The sequence below is a fragment of the Xyrauchen texanus genome, chromosome 8 (assembly GCF_025860055.1).
Source record: "Xyrauchen texanus isolate HMW12.3.18 chromosome 8, RBS_HiC_50CHRs, whole genome shotgun sequence".
In the NCBI taxonomy this organism is placed as follows: Eukaryota; Metazoa; Chordata; class Actinopteri; order Cypriniformes; family Catostomidae; genus Xyrauchen; species Xyrauchen texanus.
Genome location: NC_068283.1, coordinates 48000615 through 48015318, shown reverse-complemented (window position 1 = coordinate 48015318; position 14704 = coordinate 48000615). Strand labels below are relative to the sequence as shown.

Sequence of the window (14704 nt, the reverse complement as noted above, 5' to 3'; positions counted from 1 at the left end):
TACTATGTTTGATTGCTCATATCTTCAAAATGCATAAAGGTGTTTGCACGAATTTTAATGTTTAGTGTAAACACAACAAAATGACGTCACTGTGACATAATCGTAAGTAACAACTACAAATAAGTTAATCATGTGACCCCAAAAATCAGGAGCATGTGGCAAAAGAGAAGCACCTAAGTTTGCTGCCATTGAAAACTTCAAGTTGAAAAATAAGAAAAAAGTTGTAGAATATGCCAAAAATCATGCAAACACCTTTATTCATGTTTAATATATGACACAGAGTAGTCCGGGGTTATTTTGGGGCCTTCCTGTATTTAGCGCTGTGTAAAAGTGAGTAAACTATAAATGCAACTTCCTGCCACCTACACACAAGACATTTGATTCTCTAAACAGTACAAATAATAAAATATACATTCCCAGTTTCATTTGTTATATATTAACTTTTATTAATCAACACTGGTGAAATGCCAATCCATTTTCTGTGGGGTGTACCACTTCTTCCTATCATTTTACTAGTTATTTTCAGCCAAACATTCACTCTTTGAGATTACAGTAGGTTGGTCATTTTTAAATTCATGCTCCTATATAAACAGCACAGGTGTGTATGTTTAGTTTCTTATAAAGTCATTTATAACATGGTTAATCAGTGTGTGGAAATACAGTAATGAAAATAACACTTTTAATCTCCAGTGTACAACTGCATTAACCCATCTTGTATCCCTGACTTTATATTTTAAGTTAAAAAATGATGGTAACACATGTATTGATTAGTATCACAGTATCATTGATTAGTTGATTGGTAACACATTGATTAGTAATACAGTGCATCCAGAAAGTATTCACAGCACTTCACTTTTTTCCACATTTTGTTATGTTACAGTCTTATTCCAAAATTGATTAAATTAATTATTTTCCTCAAAATTCTACAAACAACACCCCATAATGACAACGTGAAAGAAGTTTGTTTGAAATCTTTGCACATGTATTAAAAATAAAAAAAACACATGTACAAGTATTCACAACCTTTGCCATGACACTCAAAATTGAGCTCAGCTGCTTCCTGTTTCCACTGATCATCTTTTAGATGTTTCTACAACTTGATTGGAGTCCACCTGTGGTAAATTCAGTTGATTGGACATGATTTGGAAAGGCACACACCTGTCTATATAAGGTCCCACAGATAACAGTTCATGTCAGAGCACAACCCGAGCCATGAAGTCCAAGGAATCGTCTGTAGACATCCGAGACAGGATTGTATCGAGGCACAGATCTGGGGAAGGGTACAGAAACATTTCTGCAGCATTGAAGGTCCCAATGAGCACTGTGACCTCTATAATCCCTAAATGGAAGAAGGCTAGAGCTGGCCGTCCGGCCAAACTGAGCGATCGGGGGAGAAGGGCCTTAGTCAGGGAGGTGACCCGATGGTCACTCTGACAGAGCTCCAGCGTTACTTTCCGGATGCACTTTAAATTCTCCAGATAACAGGTAACTTGTGTTATATATATATATATATATATATATATATATATATATATATATATATATATATATATCCAGGTACTTGAAGTAGATTTATTTTTGTTGCATTTTCACTGTTAGTATACTGCTCGCACTACTTACACTACAATATGGTGCAGAATATGGCAAAAGTCGTTTGGGATGCAACTACTGACTCAGAGTAACAGAGCAGAAGATGAACAAACAGCAGCTTCAAACTTCAACCATGCATGATGATGAATGTCATTATAAATCCACAACCACAGGTGCTACTCACAAAAATAACAGCCAGAATAAGAGCCTAAATAAAACAACTTGCTGAGTGCACCTTTAAATTACAATCTGTGATCTCAAAGTCTAAATTCTTTCGTGTTCACTTTGATATCAGTGTAGGTTATGCCTTTATATTGGCCCCTGGTGTCAAACTGTAACACACTGCCATTGGTGCATGTGATCTTCAACGTGCCAGTGTACGGCAGGTCAAAACTGGATCTGCCAATGGTGATTATAACTTCCATCTTCTTCCCTGGCGGGACCTCTATATCTGAAGACAGAGTTTCCATTCGTTCATCTGTCTGCTCCTGACTGTAAGTGTTTTCTCTTCCAATGGTAAAAGAGTATCCTGTTGAAACTTCTGCAATTCCTGGAATCCCAGCCTGGACGTCTGTAGAAAATGCTGCCATAAAATTGTTGCTCACAGACCACGAGGACATTTCAGTAACTTTCACTGAGTCTTCAATTGTTTGAGTTAGACTGACGGAGGAGCTGTTCTTGTAAGTCACAGATTTGAGTTTTTCCACTGTCACTTCAGGAGTCATCTGGTTAATGGTGGGATACTTGACATTAGTGAGAATTACAGATTGAACTGGATCTAGGAACAGAAATCCAATGGAGTCAATATCTGAACCAGCTTTTCCTTCAACACCCAGACAATATCCAGAGCCGACATCGACAGGGTATTCTTCTTGTAATCCCCAGCTTGTCATTTGCACGAAAAATTCTCCATTCTTGCTCGTCTTGAATTTGATGGCTCCAAGACGCGTTCCATATCCGTTCCCCCACAGAGACAGAGAGGTGAAACGCTCACCAGACTGGAACGTGTACTCTTGATAGTCTCCGGATGGTTCTCCAAAGGTCTGATCTGTCCCATCTGTGAGCCAGACTCGGATGGCCTTCACTTGCCATTCTCCCACCCATACTCCGATCTTCTCCAGACTCGCACCGTTCTTCTTACCAGAGAATGAAAATGGATTTCCTCCAGTGCCACCAACTACATGCAGAGTTGCTGGGTAGGACGTCTCTGAAGTTACTAGATCTGAAAGAATAACATGTGAAGTTACCAAGCAGTCATTGACAACAGCAAATTTTGTAAAATTTTTAAAATTCACATTATAACTCCAGAACCGTATGGACTACAGTGAAAATGTCCTAATTCCTTGCGTGCCCCTAAAAGTGTTTGTTGTATGATTTCCCATTTCCAGGACTGCAAAAAATGGATGCATTTGACAGTCTTTTTTACCACTAGAGCCATTACATTTTGTTGAAGGTTCAAGGTTGCACTATTTCGACTACAAAGTTGGCCAACTTTCTCTCTCTCTCTCTCTCTCTCTCTCCCTCTGGTTATGCAAAACAAAGGGTAGTATGAGAAACAAAGGGCAAACAATCCAAAATGTTGAGCGAAATGCTGCTACCAGAATAATTATCAGCACAGCCGATTGAACAGCACGATGCGAACCCAGAAGAGGTTAATTTCTTGCAATTCAGCATATAATTCTCTGTTATAAATGCCTTTGAAAACACCAAATTGGTCAGAGATTAAACTAGTTAACTATCGAGAGGACAATTAAGGTTAATGCTCTATAGAGTTGGTACCTCCGTAACAGTTAGTGTCAAATATGCAGGATGAAAAACACAACCATGTTATATTGTGGTGCTTCCATGACACCAAAATGCTCTCAAATCAGGTGCTGGCAGGGTTGGACTGGTAATGTGGCATACCGGGCATTTTCCCGACGCACTTTGGGGCCAATCAGGGGCGGACTGTCCATCGGGAGAACCGAGCGAGCCGATGGGTCATCCGCGAAACATGCCGAGTGGGCCGTGCTAAGCAAAAATGAGCCGCCGCGTTATGCAGAACGGACCGCAGAACAACATCCCCCCTCAACAGTTGGGCCAGTTGACATGTAAAATCTTCCCAGTCCAGCCCTAGGTGCTGGTATCACCATTTGTAGAGCATATTAGCTTCTCTAATATATTAATTTGTCTAGTGCCCTGGTTTCAGTCTATAAAATCTTTCTGATATGTTAACCTACATTTTTAGCTCATCCTCTTGACAAATACGACTCTTGAGACAAAGCTAGTAAAACAAATTTATTAAATTGATTTAAAGATATGGGTGCGGCCCACAATTACTTATTGACCAGTATCTTAATTTACCTGTATTGACTTAATGAATAATGTCCAAACTTAATGAAACTTGGTACACATTCACATCAGGACATTTGGAGGACACATACCAAATTTGGTAAAACTCACCCTCTGGCTGAATCTTCTCTTGTAACTCTTTGATTTTATTCTCCATTCTCTTCAGTTCTTCTTTATATTTCTCCTCTGTTTCTTGTCTGGCTCGTTTCTCTTGAGCTCTCACATACATCTGAAGTGAATAGGGTTCAGTCTTCAAGTTCTCTATGTAATCCAGCAGCTCTGAGATCTGTGTGGTGTGTTCCTTTAACCCCATCACAATGTACCGACCTCCACAGAGGCTGATTAATGTCTGATATTCTGTGCTGGACTTCATGAAATCTGTCACCGATCCTTCAAAAGTGACATCAATGGTGAAAAGCACCATGAAGTGATCTCGGGAGTCAAATATCTTCTGGATCTTCTCTATTTCAGCTTTGTCTTCATCAGTGAGTGGACCGTCAGGAATAATGAGGAGAAAACATGAACTCCAGGATCACAGAGAGACACACAGTGGAGAGATTGGTGCATCACATCCTCCTCTGAGAGCTGAGAAAGTGCTGGAAGCTCCACCAGAGTGATCAGATGTTCATGTAGCTTCTCTTCCTCCTTTGAATGTATTTGTCCATGCAGATGTTTTGATAGGGAGGCCTTCAGTGTAGCATCACTTCCACACAGTACCAAGTTCAGCTTTGATTTTCCAGAAACAGTTCTGGACACTGAAAAACATGTGAAGATATAGAGACCCAGATCAGCTTTGGTGCAAAACCAAGTATTTTACTCAAAAATGTAATTAGGGTATAGATTACGACACACTTTTAATGATGTGGAATCTACTAAAAACAAGCTTGCTCGTGCCAGGTCAACTGCGTTTCCTTTCAAGTACACTATTCTGACTGGAAGCGAATGTGAGCATGTTTGATGCATACCCACTACAACTGCTTTGTGATTGGGTGCATCTCGATCAACTCTCAAGTTCAGCAGTCAGCAAAATGACCAGCGAGTCAGACATTTCTAGGGCTGCCCCATTTGTAAAACCTTTCCAATGCACAGAAATGTTACCGCTTTTTTTGTCCCAATGTTCAGTGGCCGAACACCCTTGCAAGTACCCGAAATGTTCACAATATACTGATCCACCACACGGGGAGTGAGATGAGACACACCCGTAATTTTTCAGAGCAGTCACTGGCAGGCACATGCGCAGATGAGACTGTCCGTGTGTTAGGGCTGCACAATTAATAGTATTTTAACCAGGTTTCTATCAATCGATCTGAAAGACCCTTATTTTAATATGCAAATTGCCCCTGGCCACAGGCCATTCTTGAGATTCGCATAACATTTCAAAGTTCCCTAGTTTGAAGCTGAGCAGAATCTGTGTTTTGAGCTACCTTGATGACTGGTTGCTTTTAGTGCAGTCAGAAGAACAAGCTCATTAAGCACTCATTTATAGCATTTGGGCCTCAGTCAAAAGAATGAAGAGTGTTTTGGTGCCCAGTCGGCAGATTTACATCTTAGGAATTAAGCTGCGTTCACACTGCCAGCTACTTTGTCGCTGCATGTCGCCAGTGGCTGGCGGTTAGGTCTCTAGTGGTGTGTATGGAGAGTAGCCTTTCCTCCATCTTTCCGTCGATGCAGGAGCTGAGAGAGAAGGATTACGTGCGCTCTACCATCTTCTCTCGTATTGGCTGTCGTGCCTAAAAGTCGCTCTAGTGAAACACGTTTCAACTTTGTTGCGTCGCTGGACACACCGACATTCAGTCGTCAACGGTCGCGACAGCTCGTGTCGCCAGAAGTCGCTGTGCTCTCATTGAAAAGGAATGGGATGGTGTCGCTGTCTTGTGCGTTGTCGCTGCCGGTGTGAACGCAACTTTAGACTCAACTTGGTGACCATGTCAGTGCTCATGAACGTGCTCAGTCAATTCTCCACCACTTGACTTGCTTCAAGCTGGGGATGGCAGTTTCACTCTTTGCCTAAACTGTGTTGTAGATCTGCACTCGCCTCAGAGCATCAGCCAGAGATGGAGACTTCCCCCTCAGACTGTTCTGAGGATTTGGTAGGTATTTGGGAAAGCAAAGATCTACCGGTTGTCCTCCCCAAAGACCACACATTGTCCTCTGTGGCACTCCAAGACTCAGGCTTCACTGGGCCTATTTTTGATTCCCTAACTCACAAATGGCCAGCGAAACAAAAGTATGCATTTCCCCATACATTTGCATGTTAAAGGACAAAATGTGCAGTGCTGTGGGTCCCCAGGACTGAATGAAACCCCCTGCTCTACAAGGCTGCTATATGCCTTGCATTGTCATGTTTTTGCAGACTGGTTTCCCTCATGGGGTGATGACCCAGTGCATTGGCCTGTGAGTACTGTGCTTAGCTTTTAACAAGAGCGTTTGTATGCAGGACTCACTCCTTTCATGCTCAAAGTGTATGTCACAGCTATAGCAACAGACCACGCCCCCTTGGGCAGTTTATCTGTGGGCAAACATCATCAGCTGAGCCTCTCTTATCCCACAACTGTCCATATTTGGGACTTAGCGCTTGCACTAAATGCACTTTTGGGTTATTTTTGAGTCTGTGAGCTTGGAAGACCAAGCTATTACTTGCTTTGACTTCAGTAAAGCATATTGGGGATCTTCACGCCCTGCCAGTCCATGATTCTTGTTTAGATTTCGAACCTGGCTTGTCTAAAGCAGTCCTTAGGCCTAAACAGCATTATGTGCCAATGGTTTTGACCACTACCTTCAGGGCTCAGGTGGTAACCTTACATGCTTTCACCCCTCCTCCAATTGAATTGGTTTTTATAATGAACCGATTTTTAAAAACTGAGCATTAAAACATTTTGGATCTCAAACTACTTGTATAAATATGAATTTTGGGAATTCATTTTGTGATTTAGGACCATACCTTCATCACCTCCCTGTTTGTGTCTCTTTTGGGATTCTTCAGCCTCTTCACGAGTAGCTTCCTCATATTTCTCATCTCTTCTGACTGAATCTGCAGATCTGCTCGGCTCTTCATGCATCTCACATATGAGAAATTCTTCATTTTCTGCCTTGAGTATCGTCTCTACTCTTTGGAGCATCTCAGCGTGCCAGTGGGGATTTCTTTCATCAAATTGAAGATGTCCTCCTCCACACTCCTTTATTAACTGATGAAGAGCATTAGTCTTTATCATAGACATGAACATGGACACATATGTCTGTGTATCAGTAGTCAGCAGTATGGTGCGTTTAATGGCCAGATCACTGAAGAAGTTCAGCACAGTTTTCACTCTGTATCTGTCCTCCTCACTGAAGTCTTTATTCTGCAGTACGAGTATGAACACATGAGGTCCTGGAGCAGACAGAGACACACACTCTCTCACTCTCTGTGTGATCTGATGGAGTAAGATGTTCGGCTGGAGCAGGTGAGGAGCATTGATGACTGTCATGCGTTTGTCCTGTAGTTTTCCTCCAACTCTCTGTACAACATCTGGAGGTTCTTCAGTCTCAAACGCTGCTCTTCCTAACAGGAAGTTCCCTACTCGACTGTTTTCTGAAGCATTCGTCCCCAGCAGAACAATCCTCAAATCACTCACTGGAACACAGAGCACATGTGATATACTATTTGCACAGTTCAGATACTTCTTAAGACTGTTTAGTGTAACAGTGAAAGAAAGGACACACCAGTAATGTGTTCATTTGTGTGTTGTCCTGATTAAATGTACAGTCTTTATCATTTCACCAGCTTTACATGAATAGTTTAACTCTATCTTTGTGCTCAAATACAATGAACGTTCATAGTAATAATGTCTGTCAAGATAAGAAAATAGAGGTAAAAATTATAACATTCGTATTGGATAAGACTCTTGTTAGATTTAATGACATGCAAGATGTGAATGATATTTTCACTAGTTCAAATCCTCATTCTTTGTGCAAAATAACTTCATTAATTAAGTTTGCACAAATGAAAATTCATTCTTGATGTATAAATGACACAGAAATACACATTATTCAATTCTACATTGATCTGCCATTCACTCCTATTCAAAACACGATTACCGACATCTATAATTAATTTCTTACGAGTTCAAATTCCAGTTTCACATATGAGCAATGCACTCCTTAATAATAAAAATGACATTATATCAATATATATTCACAGTTGCATTATTTATATATCAGTAAATGTATTTCAGCTCGTTAGATTTGGTATTTCAGATATCAGTCATTTGAAGAGTACTTAATGATTAATGATATGTGAAAGTTACATGTTACTCGATACAGATATATAATATTGCTTTCTTGACCGGAGTAATTCCACTGTTTATATCAAGAATGAATATATAATAATAATAATAAAATTTAATTGTTTTTTGCTAGTAAAACTACATTGTTGATATGTGACATTTGCATTTGTACTAGTAAGGCTTTAACCCTTGAGTGTCAACTTAAAGTTACTCGAGTAATTAGAGGACAAAGATGTCCGCATCATTAAACTGCCATCAAATATTATATATTAGAATTATTTTACACTTTCATTTAGTTTTTAACCAATATCGGTCCTCATCATTCATTTTCAGGATTTTAACCCTTTAAATGCCAGTTTGTTTACACGATGACATTGTGGTTTTTTAGGGAAAAACAAAACACACAAAATTAATTATTTTACATGTACTAAATGCTAAGGGGAATTATTTTGTGGGGGATTATCACAGTCTGGCAACAACAATGATTAGCAACAACATTGATGCATTATTATTTTTGTGCGGTGTCAGATAAAAAAAAACATAATGGCACTGTTGTTTTTTACACACACACACATTCACACTCTCTCACACACACACACACACACACACATTCACACTCTCTCACACACACACACACACATTCACACTCTCTCACACACACACACACACATTCACACTCTCTCACACACACACACACACACACACACATTCACACTCTCTCACACACACACACACACACACATTCACACTCTCACACACACACACACATTCACACTCTCTCACACACACACACACACACACACACATTCACACTCTCACACACACACACACATTCACACTCTCACACACACACATTCACACACACTCACACTCTCACACACACACACTCTCACACACTCTCACACACACACACACTCTCTCACACTCACACTCACACACACAACCACTCACACACACTCTCACTCACACACTTGTTGTGTTTCCATGTTTTATGGGGACTTTCCATAGACATAATAGTTTTTATACTGTACAAACTTTATATTCTATCCCCTAAACCTAACCCTACCCCTAAACCTAACCCTCACAGAAAACTTTCTGCATTTTTAGATTTTCAAAAAACATCATTTAGTGTGATTTATAAGCTGTTTTCCTCATGGGGACCGACAAAATGTCCCCACAAGGTCAAAAATCCCGGGTTTTACTATCCTTATGGGGACATTTGGTCCCCACAAAGTGATAAATACACGCTCACACACACACACACACACACACACACACACACACACACTCTCTCTCTCACACACACACACACACACACACACACACACTCTCTCTCTCTCACACACACACACACACACACACACACACTCTCTCTTACACACACACACACACTACACACACACACTCACACACACACTTGTATCTGCATCATGTATTCAGTTGTCCTGCAGGTCTCTATAATACAGGAAACAGTGAATACACACACACTCTCACACACACACACACACACACACACTACACACACACACTCACACACACACTTGTAACTGCATCATGTATTCAGGTGTCCTGCAGGTCTCTATAATACAGGAAACAGTGAATACACACACACTCTCACACACACACACACACACACTACACACACACACTCACACACACACTTGTATCTGCATCATGTATTCAGTTGTCCTGCAGGTCTCTATAATACAGGAAACAGAGAATAGGGGAAAAGTTTGTATTTGCTCAACAGGATAAACATGAGGAAAATGGCACCACCTGGTGGAAAATATAAAAAATGTAAATGTTGAATCCAGGACTCCAGAATGAAAGAATAATATCATATAATTCATGATTTTATTCTTTAATGGCACTGGGATCAAATACTGCATTTTTAATGGGTTTCAATGGGGACATTTTTGTCCTGAAGGTCCCGAGTGAGACTATTGTGTGTACAGTGTATTATAGATGTGTTATAGATGTGTTATAGATGTATTATAGGAACTGAGGTTGAAATAGCAAAATTACACCAAAATACACACCCAAATCAAATCAAATCACTTTATGGTCACCCTTGGCAACAATTATGCCGTTGGCATTCACAGCCACAATGATCAAAAAAATTTAAAATGTGAAAGACAAAAATGTTCTTGAGGTGACACAAGGGTTAATGATAGAGACCTGTAATTGAGTGAATGACAGATGTCACTGTGAGATTATACAGGTGAAAATATAGTTAGATGATCAAGAATTGCAATTGCATTTTTGATTATAAATATGTGTTGTGCAATTACCAATGTCAAGAGTTGTGATTTAAACTAGTGTGTGAGTTATTCCTATAAACCCTGCATTGATATTTACTGCAGCTGATCTGTTGTGCAGTGACCTACAGTTCGGCCGATTGCCATCCATACTGTCCCTCCTCCTGACTGCAAAACAAGCCAATAACATCATGTTACACAGGATAAAACATAACAGTAACACTGTCGACCATTAAACTCCAGTTCAGCACAGTCATCTTATAAACCACATATAACGTGTTTATAAACGAGATTAAAGCTTTAATGAGAGACTATACAGGTATAAAATGATAATACTCACCCCTGTCGTCCATATTTGCGTCTGAGAAAACACCAGAACACACAATGAACAGTTAGTTCAGATATTGACTGATTTATTCATTCTTTGAGAAAAGTATTCATTATTGCATGTTTTTACAGCAAATGCATCATAATGCTCAAAGATTTGATTGATTTCCGGTTTCGTATAAACCGCACGTGCGGCAGTAAAACTGATGCATATTAAATAAAAGCACCAGCTCAATAAAGTTCATATATTAATGTCTGTAATGGCACTTTTATTAGTTTGAACAACACTTACCGGACTGTCCGCCATCTGACAAACACGTCCTCTGCTGGAAAACTTCAACAACTTTCTTCTTTGTTTCGGTTTGCAGACTTCACTTGTGCTTTACTGCCACTTACTGACCTGTAGCGATGACCACAGCACACGTGAACACACGTCACCAAACACATTCACTGACCTGTAGCGATGACCACAGCACACATGAACACACGTCACCAAACACATTCACTGACCTGTAGCGATGACCACAGCACACATGAACACACGTGACCAAACACATTCACTGACCTGTAGCGATGACCACAGCAGGCACTGTACACACGTGACCAAACATGTGACTCATGCAGCACATGTTCCTGACACACGAGATCATCTAATATCCTATTATTATTATTTTATTTGTATGTATTTATTTAAAGTTGTACATTTACGTATCAAAACCCCTGTTGCTGTCACATTTATTTTGAGACAAAATACTTTTTTTTTTCAAGGTGATTAAACACATTTTTTAACCCTTGAGTGTCAATATAACAGGTCACTCAGAGTAATTACAGGACAATAAATGTCTGCATCAAAAAACTGTAGTAAAATATTATATATTAATATTGTTTTCTACTTTCTATTAGTTGATTTTTTTTTTTAACCAGCATCAGTCCTGATCATAACTACCAAATATTAATTTTCAGAATTTTAACCCTTTAAATGCCAGTTTATTTATATAATACCTGTTTTTTACACACACACACACACACACACACACACACACACACACACACACACACACACTTGTATCTGCATCATGTATTCAGTTGTCCTGCAGGTCTCTATAATACAGTAAACAGTGAATACACACACACACACACACACACACACACACACACACACACTTGTATCCTCATCATGTATTCAGTTGTCCTGCAGGTCTCTATAATACAGTAAACAGTGAATACACACACACACACACACACACACACACACACACACACATCATGTATTCAGTTGTCCTGCAGGTCTCTATAATACAGTAAACAGAGAATACACACACACACACACACACACACACACACACACACACACACTTGTATCTGCATCATGTATTCAGTTGTCCTGCAGGTCTCTATAATACAGTAAACAGAGAATACACACACACACACACACACACACACACACACACACACACACACACTTGTATCTGCATCATGTATTCAGTTGTCCTGCAGGTCTCTATAATACAGTAAACAGTGAATACACACACACACACACACACACATCATGTATTCAGTTGTCCTGCAGGTCTCTATAATACAGTAAACAGAGAATACACACACACACACACACACACACACACACACACACACACTTGTATCCTCATCATGTATTCAGTTGTCCTGCAGGTCTCTATAATACAGTAAACAGAGAACACACACACACACACACACACACATGTTGGTGCAGCTATCCTTATGAGGACTCTCCATAGACATAATGATTTTTATTCTGTACAAACTATAGATTCTATCCCCTAACCCTACCCCTAAACCTAAACCTCACAAAAAACTTTCTGCATTTTTACATTTTCAATAAAACATTGTTTAGTATGATTTTTAAGCGATTTGAATTATGGGGACAATAGAAATGTCCTCATAAACCACATTTATAGCATAATACCCTTGTAATTACTAATTTGTAACCTAAAAAAATGTTCTCATAAACCACATAAACAAGCCCACACACACACACACACACACACACACACACACACACACACACACACACACACACACACTTGTATCTGCATCATGTATTCAGTTGTCCTGCAGGTCTCTATAATACAGTAAACAGAGAATACACACACACACACACACACACACACACACACACACACACATCATGTATTCAGTTGTCCTGCAGGTCTCTATAATACAGTAAACAGAGAATACACACACAGACACACACACACACACACACACACACACACACAGACACACACAGACACACACTATACACACACACAGACACACACACACACACACACACACACACACACTTGTATCTGAATCATGTATTCAGTTGTCCTGCAGGTCTCTATAATACAGTAAACAGAGAATACACACACACACACACACACACACACACACACACACACACACACACACACACACATCATGTATTCAGTTGTCCTGCAGGTCTCTATAATACAGTAAACAGAGAATACACACAGACACACACACACACACACACACACACACACACACTCACACACACACACACACACACACACACACACACACACACACACACACACACACACACACACACACTTGTATCTGCATCATGTATTCAGTTGTCCTGCAGGTCTCTATAATACAGTAAACAGAGAATACACACACACACACACACACACACACACACACACACACATCATGTATTCAGTTTTCCTGCAGGTCTCTATAATACAGTAAACAGAGAATACACACACACACACACACACACACACACACACACACACACACACACACACACACACACACACACACACTTGTATCTGCATCATGTATTCAGTTGTCCTGCAGGTCTCTATAATACAGTAAACAGAGAATACACACAGACACACACACACACACACACACACACACACACATCATGTATTCAGTTGTCCTGCAGGTCTCTATAATACAGTAAACAGAGAATACACACACACACACACACACACACACACACACATCATGTATTCAGTTGTCCTGCAGGTCTCTATAATACAGTAAACAGAGAATACACACACACACACACACACACACACACACACACACACACACACACATCATGTATTCAGTTGTCCTGCAGGTCTCTATAATACAGTAAACAGAGAATACACACACACACACACATCATGTATTCAGTTGTCCTGCAGGTCTCTATAATACAGTAAACAGAGAATACACACACACACACACACACACACACACACACACACACACACACACACACACACACACACACACTTGTATCTGCATCATGTATTCAGTTGTCCTGCAGGTCTCTATAATACAGTAAACAGAGAATACACACACACACACACACACACACACACACACACACATCATGTATTCAGTTGTCCTGCAGGTCTCTATAATACAGTAAACAGAGAATACACACACACACACACACACACACACACACACACACACACACACACACATCATGTATTCAGTTGTCCTGCAGGTCTCTATAATACAGTAAACAGAGAATACACACACACACACACACACACACACACACACACACACACACACACTTGTATCTGCATCATGTATTCAGTTGTCCTGCAGGTCTCTATAATACAGTAAACAGAGAATACACACACACACACACACACACACACACACACACACACACACACACACACACTTGTATCTGCATCATGTATTCAGTTGTCCTGCAGGTCTCTATAATACAGTAAACAGAGAATACACACATACACACACACACACACACACACACACACACATCATGTATTCAGTTGTCCTGCAGGTCTCTATAATACAGTAAACAGAGAATACACACACACACACACACACACACACACACACACACACACACACACTTGTATCTGCATCATGTATTCAGTTGTCCTGCAGGTCTCTATAATACAGTAA

The 14704-nt window shown here is 40.1% G+C and overlaps 1 pseudogene; it reads right to left on the bottom strand.

The window, feature by feature from the left end:
- Positions 1-463: 463 nt before the first annotated feature.
- On the bottom strand, positions 464-11190 carry LOC127647577 (uncharacterized; annotated as a pseudogene).
- Between the last annotated feature and the right edge of the window lie 3514 nt (positions 11191-14704).